The sequence below is a fragment of the Sander lucioperca genome, chromosome 1 (genome assembly GCF_008315115.2).
Source record: "Sander lucioperca isolate FBNREF2018 chromosome 1, SLUC_FBN_1.2, whole genome shotgun sequence".
In the NCBI taxonomy this organism is placed as follows: domain Eukaryota; kingdom Metazoa; phylum Chordata; class Actinopteri; order Perciformes; family Percidae; genus Sander; species Sander lucioperca.
Window position 1 is genome coordinate 39,541,637 of NC_050173.1, and position 15,827 is coordinate 39,557,463.

A 15,827-nucleotide genomic window follows, 5' to 3' on the forward strand; every position below is an offset into this window, starting at 1 on the left:
AGACATGCCTTTGATGAAAAATTATAACACAGGTCATCTGAACAGATTGGATGCAGCAGCCTAATAATTACTACCCTGATGCCCTGAGCCTGGTTTAATTGTAAATTGGACATTTTGACTCTCTGACACACTATTATAGATCCATTTAGCTCATTATGGTTGCTGTTGTGTGATTATGTGTTGAAATTACAGAAATACACACAGCGACAAGACAAAGGACAGCAACAATGTATGGGCTCATTGGTTACAGACTGTGTTCATTATGTCATTCAACATGCAGGACAACATGCCTCCTGACCAATTACAGGCAAGTGCAGCACCAGCAGGAAATTAGCAGAGCGACTTCCATCTTCCACCCCCCCCCCCCCCCCCCCCCCCACCCCCCCCAACACGCAAACACCTGCTTAATACTATAATGCCATCCTTCGTGGTGACTTTAAACTCAGCAGAAAGAGCTTCACTCAAGTACAGTCCACTTCTCTCATCACAAATGGAAATAATGATTGTTCTTGTTTTTCACAAGTCAAGTGTAAAAAAAACCCTGACAGCAAGACCTCCTTCCCTTCACAGAAGAAATACAGCTTACTCCAGGCACAGGGCAACCTGAGCATCATGATACATTCAGATCCAATATTCACTCTTGAAAATGCCTGGCTATATGACAGACTTCTGCTTGTTTTAGTTCCGATTATTTCTCCCTTGCTGTGCTTCCCAACCACAAACAGGCCCTGAACTGGACAGACATTAGCTGTAGCTCGCAACACGTCAGCCTCCGACTGCTCTAAGAATCAACCATGCTCCTTTTCCCTCGCCTATCTCTGTGTGTTTAGGATGGACATTTGTTCACTCTCATCTTCCCACTGACTGCATAGACTTTTCAGCACATGTATGGACAGAGTGTGAAGTATATTAATAAGTAAAAGAAATGTTTAATTTCAACTTACTCATTCTTTTGAAGGCTACTGGTCATTTATCTTGCTATTCTGTATAATAAAAGGTAAAGGAACACAATGGGCAGCCCAGTGCAGCCAGTACATTTAGTCTCCCAGTCTCCGTGGATCTAATCAGACCTGTTTCACCCATCATTGGCTGGCACATGAAGGCCAGCTGGAGAGTTGGGCTGCCGGAGAAAAGCTTGCTATTGTCACACACAGCAGCAGGTGAAGCTGCATAATGTGGCCTATTGAAACCCAGTGAACACATTACAGGATTTGTACAACTGTGTCCGTCTCTTCTTTCTTTTCCCTCTCTTCTTTCTTACATGTATGACCAGTATATATCTCTTTATTAATGATATAAATGAGATGGAATCAGCCTATGGTATTACTGTATCAGTTCAATGGGGCTTTATTAAGTTTCCATGATAATTTGCTGCCAAATCACTGAGGAAATAACATCAGCTGTCTACAACGTCTTAACTAACATCACATGACCCAATAATTATTATATCAAAACTATATTCTATATACCACACAAACTGTTCTCTACATGAAACTGTTGCTATGTAATGACATGTCACAACATTTAATTTGGCTAATGGGACATCATTGGTCCTGTTCACTCTGAAAACTGTTGTAACTGACTGCAGACACTTACTGCCAATTTTAGCCTTTGAGCAGCATACCAGAAATATCATACACGCTTGTTTTTTATCAATTAAGAAACATCTTTATGATAAGACACTTGCGCAATTTTTATGAGAGAATTTTTTGTACAGGTTTTTATACCATCCCACCTGGACCACTGTACCTCTCACAGATTATTAGCTAAATGTAGGAACTTCTGTCATACCACTCCAATTTTACCATCACTGCACATTCAATTTTACATTTTAAAATTGTATTAATTACATCCAAGGCCATCCATGGTCTGGCACCAGATTATATGAAAGAACTTTTAACCCCTTACAGCCCAGCCAGGCCCCTAATATCAGCTGATCCAAACCTTTCAGCTGTTCCCCGAGCAGCCTGAAACCTAAAGGTGACCTCGGCTTTGGAACATCTTCCCTCACTCCACTGCAGCTTCTAAGTGCCTCCTTAAAACACTCTTTCACAAGACGGCCAACACTGTTTTCTTTTCCATTATCGCATCACTTAATTTCCTCCATAGATTCATATTTTATGGTGTTTTATTTTGAACTTTACCATCATCACATATTTATATTAGGCTTATTTAACCTTTCTATTTTTATCTGTTTTAAATTCAAGAGTTTGTTCTTTTACTATCTTGCACTTTCACCTCCATCTGTTTTACTTCTGGGCTCATTGCTGCTTGACATATGTGCTCTCATGTTCCTAATGTTTTGTTTCTCTAAATAAAAAATCAGAATAGGACTTTGTGCTTCAAATTTGAAAAGTGATATATGTAAATAAGAGTATTATTATTAAACATGGCAGTAAAGGTGGATACATTCATACACTTTAGTAAATAGGCAGTGATGTCAGACACACACACACATATATATACACTACCAGTCTATAGTTTGGGGTCACTTCGAAATTTCCATTCCACTCCATTATAGACAAAATACCAGCTGAGATCAGTTGCATTGTTTTTTTAACCAGGGCAGCAGTTTTCAGATTACATTATGTGCTTACATAATTGCAATTGGGGTTCTCCAATGTTTTCTCAGTTAGCCTTTTAAATCAGATTAGTAAACAGAATGTGCCTTTGGAACATGGGATGAATGGTTGCTGATAATGGGCAATGTAGATATTGCATTAAAGATCAGCCACTTCTTTCTACAACAGTCGAGAACCCTTTTGCAATTATGTAAGCACATAATGTAATCTGAAAACTGCTGCCCTGATTAAAAAATCACTGCAACTGATCTCAGCTGGTATTCTGTCTGTAATGGAGTGGAATGGAAATTTCTAAGTGACCCCAAACTTTTGACCGGTAGTATATATATATATATATATATATATATATATATATATATATATATTATTGCTATATTCTTTACTTCTGCACTATTTCATGTTTAAGTCTTAGAGTTTGATTTTCTGAACGATTTTCCTTGGCAACACCTGCTCCATGGTTATCGTTGTGCATTTGACTAATAAAGACTTGAAATAGTCTCCATATGAATATTGATATCGGCCTTCAAAGATCTGTCCAACCTTAATATCATCAGAAGGAGTTTCCATTTCTTTTTTTTAAACAGTCAACAGTCAAATGTCAAAAATCAAGACAAGCTTTAACACTGCTGTGTGCTCCAGCAGCACCAGGGAGAGCATGTGATTATTGTTAGTGTTGGTGGTATCACCCTGCAGGTTAAATGTTGGTGTGCTTTGTGTCTGAACCCTGAACTAGACTCGGGCCTAAAGTGACCTCAGGGGATTTAGTTCAAATCAGTTCAATGTGTTGAAGTGCCAAACCGACAGATGGACGTCTCTTTCTGTAAAGGATCAAATCATCCGATCTGTGTTGTCGGAGAGAAGGTTTAAACCTGTGCTGACCCGGCTGTGCAGGCTACTTCACTGTGAAAAGAGAAGAAGAGATATTGCTGATATGGAAACACTGCTGACAATAACCTGTCTTTGTCTTCCTATCGCTCCATCTCTCTCTCTCTCCCTCTCCATCTCTTTCAGACGACTATCATTTCTGAATTATATTTTCCGGCTCATTAAGCATCCATAGTGCTGGAGAGCAGACAGAAGCAGAGGGGAGGAGGACGGATGGATGAAAAGAGTGGAGAAACACTGAGGGAGGTGAAAACCTCCTCCTGAAAACAAACCCTATTCACGCTAATGAAAAGATGTGTTTAATTAGCAGCAATTAAACACACAAAGATGGCACACAGCATGGGCTGACACTTGTTTAATGTGAGGCATGTCGCCTGATACTAAGAGGAATTCCAAGGCCTTTCTCGTCCAGAAAACTTGGCTTCTTGGAACCTTTTTTCAATGAAGAAACCAATTAACCAAAAAGGACTTCCTGGACATTCCACACACATAGACACATCTTCATCTCTTTACAGTACACCTGCAACAGCACACAGGGGATGAAATGGAAACTTTCTCAGTGTGTACAGAGAAACAGGAAGTCCAGGATGTGTTCCACTTCCGGGATTGCTCCGGTGCAGCTGGAAATTCCGCCGGATGTCCGTCACCTTCCTCTTTCTTTGTGTTGGTGTTCTAAACTCCGGTGGATTTATGAGGACTATGGTTAACGGCTCCTCAGATCTCTGCAGGGTAAATCCAGACAGCTAGCTAGACTATCTGTCCAATCTGAGTTTTCTGTTGCACGACTAAAACATTTTTTGAACATACACATGTTCCACCAAAACAAGTTCCTGACCGTGGCTCTGTCGGGCGCTTAGTACCGCCCAAGATGATTGTGATCAGTGTTGGGAGTAACGCGTTACAAAAGTAACGCAATTACAGTAATGTATTCCTTTTTGCTGTAACGCAGTAATATAATGCATTACTAATTCAATTTATAATAATAATTATACCCGTTACAATCTCAGTAACGCGAGTTACAACGCATTTTGACGCAACATTTAGTGGTGTTTTGTTTTTTGAAGTATTCACCAACACCAGGAAACATTTCTTCACAGGAAAAAAAAAGCTGCGAGTATTATTTCCTGTTGCTGTATTCGATGGTTGAGATGACTGCAGAGACAGATACATTTGTGAGATGGATATTATTTTCAGAAGTTATTATGCTGCGTTGAAGTGAGCTGTCCCGTCTCTGTTCCCGTGGTCAGAGCCAGAACCAGAGACAGTACGGACAACATCTGTGTCCCAACAGGTAACAGTACGTCAGCGCGGACAGCCGTGTGTCCGAGCTGCTGACAGATAGAAACATGTCGGGAATTAATGTTTAGGCTTGCTACGCATAAATATCATTGCATTTTATCAGCTGTGGCAAGTAACTATACTGTACCTAATACAACTGTAAGGTACTTTTAATTGAGTATTTTCATTTTCTCCTACTTGCCTATTGTACGTTTTACTTCTCTATTTTTATAGCTTTAGTTACTTTGCATATTCATATTAATTATACAAAATATTATGAATAATCTATGATGTATTAAAGTTGATATAGATGAGACTTTATTGATCCGGTGGTGAAATTCACAAGCTACCTGCCAAGTCAAACTTCCGCTGTTATTTTGGTGTAAGTAACTCAGAAGTAATGCAAAAGTAGAGTAAAGCATTACAATTCAGAGACAGTAATATTGTAATATAATGAATTACTCTCAAATGACAGTAAGTAGTAATCTATAATGTATTACATTTTGGAAGTAACTTGCCCAACACTGATTGTGATTGGTCCAAAGACATGCCAGTAAACCAGAGCATGTTTTTCTCCCATCCCAGAATGCTGTGTGGACTAGCCAGACCCTCCTCCGCAGCGCTGTGGAGGAAGGTCTGGCTATGTGAGACTAGCCTACAACAAACTCTGGGAGCATGGGGAATATGCTTGGTCAAAATGTAATATGTCTCCAAAGCTGCAATACTTATATGCTGTAAAGTGATTTAACACGCAAGACATAACAATCTAATACGAAGAGATAATGATGACCATCTAGCACCCAAATATTGCATATACTGTATAATAAATATAAAATAAGATAAACATAACGAGATATACCTGTCCTCATACTCTGGGTAACACAGGAAATAAGTGAAACCTATTTTCCAAAATGTGGGAGGCTACGTTTAAATGATTGGAACAGTCCTCAGTCTCGAGGCCGTGACAGCTGGAATACCACAGCGCAGTCAATGTGTTGTATTAGTCTGGCAAGCTAATGGGTATGGATCAGGTCTTAAAGATGGGGGTATGGGTACTCAGTGTGAGGCCCATTCAGAACTCTCCTTTAGAGCAGGACCCCTTTTCTGCCACAACATATTCTGGTGCCTAACATCGTTGACGTAAATAAGGAGCTGTCATGTATCGGAGCCTGTGGTCAGTCTGAACCTTCTGAAGGAATGTCTGTTTGACATTCAGACTAACAGTAGGTGGATATTGTGTAAATGTTATAGATCTAATGATATTAAAACATGATTTAGCCATTAGACCCTTAATCCTTGCACTTAATTAGGAGAGATCTGGAGTTACGATCACAGTTTTGAGGTGTGTGTGTGTGTGTGTGTGTGTGTGTGTGTGTGTGTGTGTGTATGTGTGTGTGTGTGTGTGTGTGTTTATGTGTGTGTGTTCTCTGCAAGAGGAAATACTCATTCACAGTGGTTCATTTACCTGCTTTAATTGTCTTGTGATGACGTGATGAAATGATAATTGAGTGATTTGGTGCATTTAACGTTGTGCTGCTGCATTAAAGTGACTTGGACGCAGTTTGAGACATGAGACAACATGGAGCGTGTACAGGCTGCTGTGTGAAAGAGGCTTCATGCTGATACTGTCAGTGACTCTGGTACTTTATGACCATGCTACTGGCTGCTGTTTCTTCTCCCTGTTTAAATTTTCTTCCTCTGCAGGTCCTTCCAGCCACAAGGTCACAGTGTGTTTTTAATTGTGGTGCCCCTCAAACCCCCCACAACCGCATCCCTGCAACCCCCTCAGCCCAAATGATGAACGACTGCACCTTGTGAAAAGGGCCCTCTCCAATAAACAAGCTTATCTCTCCTCTCTCTCTGGCTGCTGCGGTGAATAATGAGCTCTGGGTATCACTGTTAATCACTATAATTGTTAATGTTAAGAGGGGGCCGCTTGCTAGTTGCCCGACGCCCCACGCCTTTATTGATTTCATTTTTTTACATTAAAATGCTGCATGCCTTTGTCAGAGGAGTGGGTCACCCTCTCACCACCCACCCCCAGAGAGAAGCTAATTAGTTATTATGTGGCCTGTGTGTGTGATGGTGTGCACGTGGGACGCAGAGCACAGCTAAAGCCTGTTATCAGCAGCCTGATAAAGGGAATTGGTTGTCCCGCGGTAGCTGTGAGAGGCTATGGCTGATAGCAGCGTGGCTATTATAGAGAGGACAGGCACATGCACGCTCACATACACACACTCATTCACGAGCTGCTGGAAACAATCACATGTAAATACAGCCAAGCACAGAAACCTACATTTAGTTTGAAGAATAAAATCCTTCTGAAAACACTGTTGACACACTGAGGACCGTGGGAGGTCGTTCAGATGAAAGTCCAAAATCAGTCCAAAACAGTGTTCTCTGCTTTAGTGAGCTTTAACACCTATAGTTTGGTGGACTCGATTCGGCGGTGAAGTTGAAACAGTGTTGCATTTTTCCATTTGGGTCGGTTTGCTTTCACACTGCACTTTGTCCAGCGCACCAAACACTGTAAACACACATCACACGGTGGAGACGGTCACTTGTTTATTGGACAGAATATCAGAAAGTCGCCGACACTTCTGCTCTCAGAAATAATGGAGCACCTAACGTCTTGGGCTTCTGGTTCTGCTTTAGTGTTTCTAATATTTTAGAAGGTGAACAATGAGCAGCTGATGATGTCACAAAGACGACCAGCGATGTGTGCTCAGAACAGCTTATGGATCTGAAAGTTATCATCATATGTAAGTCCGTACATTGTGTGCAAGGTTGAAACTGCAGGCTAGTAAATGCTCTGTTTTTAGTTCACTTCCTGTATTTGGGTCGGATCACGTTCTCACCTGAAGTGAACCAAAGTTTAGTGCATTTGGAAGAGAACCGAGACCCCCATTTTTAAGCGGAGCAGAATTTCTTTGTTTGATCAGCACCAGAGTTTGGATGAGCTTTCACACCGCCCAAAACCAACCGGATTATCAGACCAAACACTCCAAGGCAGGTGTGAAAGCAACCGTTTACTACTGCTCATTCTCCACAAACTCGCTGTTCACATTTGTCTATGTAAATTACCACAGCCTCCCTGCAGCCTGACAAAAAGCTATTTCAAGTTAACAACTGCAATTAAAAGATATACCTATAACAGTATAACACATTAAAAAAACAAAGGAAGTAAAGAAAACGGCTCTTAAAGGCACTTATTGTGGCAGAACTGATTACGTATTATATTTTACAGTTATAATTCAAATCTAAGTGATGTTTGATTTGGCTAGTTCTTCAATAATGTACAATGGAAAACAACATGTAATTGTATAGATATCAGAGATGGGGACTCGAGTCGCACTTAAGTCACACAAACAGCTGACTTCAGACTTGACTCGGACTCGACCCAAAAGATTTCAGACTCGAGCTTCGAGACTCCTCAACAACCTGTTTTCATGCAATTATTGCTTTTTAAATCTAAGTGTATTCATGTATTTCTATTTTCTTTTATTGGCGCATATACGTTGGGGAAACGTATGATGAGCTGCATGTCCCCTGCCCTTTGCCATAATGTGCAACGTAACGCATGCGTTATGCCTTATGTGCGCGCACTCACATAAAAAAAATACATTGACGATGGCGACACCAAGTCCTCCCGGAGTTGTGCCTTTGTCATTAGTTTTGCTTTCAATATCTTGATAAATAGTAGCAGTAAGCGAACAGCTACATGCAAGGTGTGTGGCACCAAGATAAATTATGCCTGATCAACAACATTGAACTTCATCAGGCATCTCAAAACGCACCCAAATAGGTCAGTCACTCACAAGCTAATGTGAAAGAGATGTTACATTTAGCATATCGTCACAGGTAATGCTGGGAACAGGCACATTGTATCTTTATAGTTAGTAGCTGCTGAGGCTCAGACATCCATGGTACACAGGAGGCGGGACGCGGATCCATCTCCCCAGGAACAAACGCTGTGTCGGGTGGGCAAACTCATGTGACACGTAATTGATCCCGTATGGATGATTTGTAGTGTAGTTCATTAAGTGGACAAGGTGTACCCGTCCACTAAACACTGGGCCATCTTGACTGTCTTAATTCTGCACTTAGTTCTGTTACTGTAGTCCTATTTACTATTTCATTATTTTATCCATGCGTGGCGCAGCGGAGCACCTGCCGTGGAGCCGCTGGCCTCACTAACCTCTCCTCCTCTGAGTCGGATCTCCTTCACACTGGACTCAGTTTCACTGAGCGTACTCACACTTAGAAAATAAATGGTATTACATCAGTGAGTTCAAACTGCTTATTGTGCGGAATTTGGACTGACACTGAGATGCATGTTGTTCTGTAACTGGTGTGGCGCTGCCACTATTCTCTTGATTTCCACTTTGACATTAGACATTTTTTTTTAGTGAAAGAGACATTACATTTAGCATATATCGTCACAGGTAACAAGCTAACCATCGCAAAGAGTTGCGCTAATGATGGGAACAGGCACATTGTATCTTTATAGTTGTATCCATATGACGTGACAGACTTAGGTTAATATTTCAATTTGAATTCATAAGATTTAACAATACAGTGTTAGGGACAGATCAGATGGCCAGAGACTTGAGACTTGGACTCGTGGCAAGAGACTTGAGACTTGACTTGAACTCACCCCTCAAAGACTTGAGACTTGACTTGGACTCGAGCTCAAAGACTTAAGACTCGACTTGGACTTCCAAAAAATGACTTGACGTGAACATCTCTGATAGATATTGTTATGGAATGATGATTATGAAGCATAATGACCAATTTAGTAATGTCCCTCTGTATTCTGTACCTCTGTGTGCACAATTATACTCTCTACATTACATTAAAAATGGAACACACACACACTTTCAAACGAATGACACTCTTCCTTCACTCGCCTTGCCATGAATGAATGAAGCCTTGCCATGAACGCCTTGCCATGAATGCAACAAACTGCAGAATCCAGGATAATGCAGGTGAAATCACGGAAATATATTTTTTTAGTAGCACTATAAGCAGATACAAAGTGTGAGGCGGTGAGAGAGAGACGTGAGACGGAGACACTGAGCGATGTGAAAGGGACAGGTGCATGTTGGTGTTGTACCTGAGGGAGCGTTAAATACTCTGAATTACTGCTTTACAACCTGTTTACATCCCTGTATATACTGTAAACATATATTAGTATATATATTACTTCTCATTTCACATTTAAGACATTCATGTTTACATTCAGTTTATTCATTTTCCAATTACTGTTCACCAGAAATATATTTCATTTTAAATGTGTATATTGTATCCCTATATGTTAACTTATGCAAGTAAAATCTGAGAATCTGAAACATAAAAGAGTGCAGGTTTTTCATCTTTATATATATTTAATAAGCATTGTTTTAGGAGGCCTGAGATCTAAGATTTTCATTGCCATCGACTGCTTCTGTAATTGTTGTGCGTATGACAATAAAGAACTTGAAACTTGTTACAATTTACATCAAAGATTGCACTCCTGCTTTGAGTCAAATTTGAATAGTCAGACATGCCACATGCATATTTCTGTGTGACTTACATTTCCTAAGGATATCAATATCTCTGATGTCCATCGCAAGTAAACATATAATATAATAAATATAATAAATAACATATAATAAATCTGCTAAAAATCTTAGAAAAAATATGCACATTGTAACTGCCGAACTTGCCTGAGAATCATTCATTTTTAAGTTTTCTTCAGTATTAAAGTACTAAATTAGTGTCAATTCACCAAAACAAATATGTTATTAAACAAACGGTGGTTTACATCTCCCAAAGCCGTTTTAAATAAAACTGGTAGACAGAATCCATTTAGCAATTTACCAGACTGTACTTTTGATCCATTTAGTTTTATTCCTAAATACTTTTTTTATTTTTATTTTGCAGAAATGTGTGGGTTTTGTTTGTTAAGCAGGTGGACTGTATGTAAGAACGTGGAAAGTCCATTATTTAGCAAAAACTGACTGCTGCTTTTCAACTCATTTACACTGTATGTGTGTGTGTGTGTGTGTGTGTGTGTGTGTGTGTGTGTGTGTGTGTGTGTGTGTGTGTGTGTTTGTGTGTGTGTCTGTGTGCTGAGCTGAGACGCTCCCTGAAGGGAACTTTAGTTTTAGTGGAACCATTAACCTTTCAGATGACAGAGATCATGCAGGCAGAGCTGCACCGATGACAGAATGATGATGAGAGAGCCATCAGATCTGTGTTACTAGGGTGTGTGTGTGTGTGTGTGTGTGTGTGTGTTTTGTTAATTAGTGGCAGTAATCAGATGCTGCTCATTACATCCTCAACGCACGACTGGAAATCCATGTATGTTCATTTCTGTGTGTGCGTGTGTGTGTGTGTGTGTGTGTGTATGTGTGTGTGTACGTGTGTGTGTACGTAAGCTAGGATCACAGAATTTGCCCCTGCACCAGCTAACAGTGTTGTGCCACAACGTACAATTCATTAATGTCCACAAACACACACACACACACACACACACACACACACACACACACACCTCAACACTGCCATCGCAACTCCAGATCTCTCCTAATTAATTATCTTTCCCTGATCACAGGAACACAATAATTAGACAGACCCCTTCAATCATCTGCCAGGAATTAGTCATCTCCATGATACACCACACATTAACCACATCGTCAGGAATTAGTGTGCGCCATAACACAGCACATGCCAGCCACACCAAGGGCAAAGTGCTTCAGGAAGCACAGCTCATGGGTTGAAATCAAATGGCAGCTGTCTCCATAAGACACCACCAAGTGCCAACCATCCGTGACGTCACCCGTTGGTTTGTGGACTGCCGTGTTGTAGCTTTGAGTTTGGCGATACGGGTATCACCATCTTATTTTGTTGCAACAGGATGTGATGATTTTTGAGGAGGGGGTGGAGCTGGGGAGAATAACGCTGCCAAGTCAGTTTTGTTTATGATTGCAATGGCGCGGTGATAAGCTAAATGCTAAAGAGGGAAAGTTGCTGATTTTCAACCCTTCTGAAGCGAGTTATCCAATGATGATTTACAAGTCTGTAAATGCAGACCTCCGGATACTGGAGCCATTCATCTGCATGTACAGCAGAACAGAAAATAGGCAAACTTTACCTTAAGTTATCAGCTAACGCTATGGCTAGATAGATAGCTTGGTTGGCGGAATGCAACCAAATGTACCAATCAACTTTGATGAAGTAAAAACACACAGTGAGAGGGTCAAGATAAAAACACGGGCAACAGCCAAAAACAAGTTCATGGCTACGTTGTCCACAGTGTTGGCATGGTTAGCATTGCTAAGCCTCTGTCCTGATTGACAGGTCCTAAAGCATCCCCTGCTTTATCCTCTATTTTAAAATAAATGGGACCATCACTTACTAAATGAACATTGTGCTGCATTGAAGAAGACATGAAACTAGCATTGAGACCATACACTCATTATGAAAATGTTTACAGAGGTAATAAATCAAGTGAGAATTAGGCTCCTTTTCCCATAGACTTCTATAGAAACAGACTTCTTTTTGGAGCCAGTGGAGTCGCCCCCTGCTGGAAATTAGATAGAATGCAGCTTTAAGGAGGTTCAGCTTTGGCTTCACTTTTCAGGCCTGGATAGGTAGTCCATTATTATCATGCAGTCAATGGACACCACATATGAATAATATGCTCCAAAACATGCCACACCAGAAACAAGTTAAGGGATAAAGGACCCCTGACATTGACTGGAATGAGTCTGCTCTATGACAGACCACTGTCAGTGACATCCTGCTCCTTGACACATCTTGTGCACACTGACATCCTGACCAAATGGCTCTTTAATGAACCTACTGTAAGTCCAGACTCAGTGATGTAATAGTAGTTGGTAAGACCTCTTGTTCTTTGCGGTCCCTAAGGTGTCAGTCCTCTTCTCAATCCTTTACTCAAATACATGCTCCCTTCAGTCATATTACTCACAACTCAGGTTTTAATTTCCACTGTTATGCAGTTGATACCCAGTTGTACATCCTTGTAAAACCCAACAAAACCAGCAAAGATAATTGCATTTTTTGTCTCCAAATGCAGCTGTCAGAGAAAATCTAACTTTAAAATAGCAAGACTGCATCACACGCACCCTTACTACAATGGTTTCCAGCCATATCCTCAACTATCCTCCTCGGCTTCCCTTCGTTGCATTTCTTCAGTCAAATACTCTGGGCTGAATAAATGCGGATAAAATCCAAGTCAGCCAAAACACTAGAAAATATATCCTCTGCCATCTAAAACGGCATCTAAAACACTCACCCAAAAGGAGAAATCCAACTTGTTTCTTCCTTGCCTCCAACAATGCCATTGTCACGTCAATGGATGCAGGAAGAACAACAGATTTCAATGTCAATATAGCACACACTCAATCGACTACATTAACGATCAGCACTGATTGGACATCCACAAACAAATCTTTTAAGTCCCTTAGACACCTTCTTATGTTTTGTTTCTTCACAATCTATTACTCTTTCTATTGTATTTTATTGGTTCTTTGCGCCTTATTTGTCCCTTCTCCCATATGTTACATTGTCTTCAATGCACTACAATTTACAATTTTACCTCATTGGTCCTTTATGTGTGTTTTGTGTCACTGAAAATCCAATTGGGCTGGACTTTACCTCTAATCCTTATGGGGATTAATTGTTGAAACTCTAAAACATTAAAGGTGAGCCAAACCTGATCAAATGTCAAGTATTTTACAGTTTGTTAAACTGAAGCTGCAGTTCCTTCTCCAGAGCTGTGAGGATTTCTTCTGCGTGCAGCTGAATCTGACTCATCTGATGGATGACTGCCAGTCACAATGATGCTGAGGGGATGTGTCCACACAGGAGGATTTAACCTGGGATTATCAAGCTGGCAAGACATGGTTTGACAATGAAACAACCTGCAATGCAGTCTCCTGCAATCTCATTTATAATGGGAAACCCATCAATTTTACCCATTTTACTCTTGGTTTCTGATGTGAAGCACTTTGGATCTTTGGACCTGCTGGTTACTGTAAATTTTTTTTTTTTTGCTTGTTTTTTAACCTTTATTTATTCAGGGAAGGTTCACTGAGAGGCAGCCTCTCTTTTGCAGGAATGCAGGAATGCTGCTGGTTACTGTAAATTTTTTTTTTTTTGCTTGTTTTTTAACCTTTATTTATTCAAGGAAGGTTCACTGAGAGGCAGCCTCTCTTTTGCAGGAATGCCCTGATCACATTCACACAGTTACACATTCATAGCTGCCCAGTACAACCACAGTCTGATCTGCTGGACACTGAGCAGCTCCACTGGAGCAGTTGGAGGTTAAGGACCTTGCTCAAGTGCACCTCAGTGGTGGTAATGAGGGGGTGGTGAATGAAGCACTGCTCTTTCACTTTCCCCACCCAGATTTTATCCTGCCGGTCTGATAGAACCGACGACCTCCCGGTCACAAGCTCTCTTCTCTAACCTTTAGGCCACCACTGCCTGCCGAAATGTAGCCACCATGTGTTTTATGTGGAGTGAGGATTGAGCCAGACTCAGTTTAAAAAAAATAATTGTTACACTGTTAGTCAGTATCCGGTCATATGGTAACTTCGGAGGCAATTTTGGTCTTGTTTGCTCTGGTCAATTGGGCATGCAGTGCAGTCATAATTTAGTTTTAATGAAAACTTAGTTGCTGGCATTTGCTCACCACTGTTTGGAGAAGAAAATAACGGTAATAACAGGCGATCCTGCTAAAGGGAAATTAGTTTGGTTGTACTGTTAAGTAACTTGCAAAATAGTCTCAAAAACCAACATAAAGAAGAATTGATAAGATAAAAAATAAGATCCATAAGATCAAAGAAATTGTGATGTGGTAGTTTTGCCATGGTCCCCCCTTAGGGTGGAAGGTACGATATGAAACTGTCACGGCCAACAGTTAACTCACTCCTAGGCCTTCTTGGCCATGTTCCTCCTCCCTGTGAAGAGGTTGTTGTATTCTGACCTGAATTAGCCTCCTTGTTTCTTTGTCTGTCCCTGTTGAATGAGACATATTTACAGGTTTTTTATGATCGCTATGACAATTTTTTTTAATACTTTTAACAACTTTCCTAAAGTCTTAACGCACCAGAAAGCCAGAGAGTATGTAAGAGGGTCTAGGGTGACCCACTAGAAGTTGGTGAAACAAACAGAGGAAAGGAAGGATTCGTCTGTTTGCATCTACAGAGTTGAAAATCCTACCACATGAAAAGTGAGGTCGTCCATCTGAACTTCATTCTGCCAGCCAACTTCCTGCCAATGGTGGAACAGGAACGTCCAAAACTGTCTCCACAGTCTCAGAGTTGTTGAAAAGCCATGAAAAAGTACATGTGCGCAATACGCATGTATATGTATGTATTTATAACTTTAAAGTATACAGAAAGTCAGGCTTTGGAGGCCAGGATGGTGAATTGACATGGAACTGATCTGAGGTTAATTTGAGAGACCAGAGTTCATGTCTTGTTACAATCCAAAAGTAAACTGAAATTACTGTTATGACCTCAATCAAATGCTTAAGTTGCCCTACATTAAACATAGTTTATTTGCCATCACCATGAGTTTTCCTTAAAGCTATAGTACGCAACTATTGTACCTTATATTAATGAACGTCCGTTACATTCAAGCTCTTGCCAAATGAGTTAATACAAAGCTAATAAAGACTATCCGCTCCACAAAATTCTCTCTGTATTTCTCCGTATGGCTATGTTTAGAACATGGTCTGGAGACCTTCACACGCAGAATCTCGAGTGAAGATAATTACCTCTTCTGAAGAGTACATCATGTTTTTTTTTATCCTCCGTGTCCTCCTTGGTTACAAGTAACTGCGTGGAGGAAGGGTGGGGGTGGTGCGCGATCACTGAAGGCTTGCTTCATGTGGATGCAACGATAGTGTTGTTGTCATTACTTAGAATTCCTCATGGGGAAGACAAAAAACTACGTACTATAGCTTTAACTGTAGTTGAATGCACGGCTGTCCACTGTGTTTACCTTCATTAAGTAGTATACACATGAAACCAGGCTGCTACAGAATAACAACACTGACCTCTACAC

The 15,827-nt window shown here is 40.6% G+C and overlaps 1 long non-coding RNA gene across 1 annotated transcript; it reads right to left on the minus strand.

Annotated features, from left to right (window-relative positions):
- Positions 1 to 7,147: 7,147 nt before the first annotated feature.
- On the minus strand, positions 7,148 to 15,516 carry LOC118494643. The gene is made up of 3 exons (XR_004896779.1): positions 15,362 to 15,516; positions 13,565 to 13,568; positions 7,148 to 7,158 (listed from the first exon to the last, which is right to left on the minus strand). It is a non-coding gene; the product is annotated as an uncharacterized LOC118494643 (long non-coding RNA).
- Between the last annotated feature and the right edge of the window lie 311 nt (positions 15,517 to 15,827).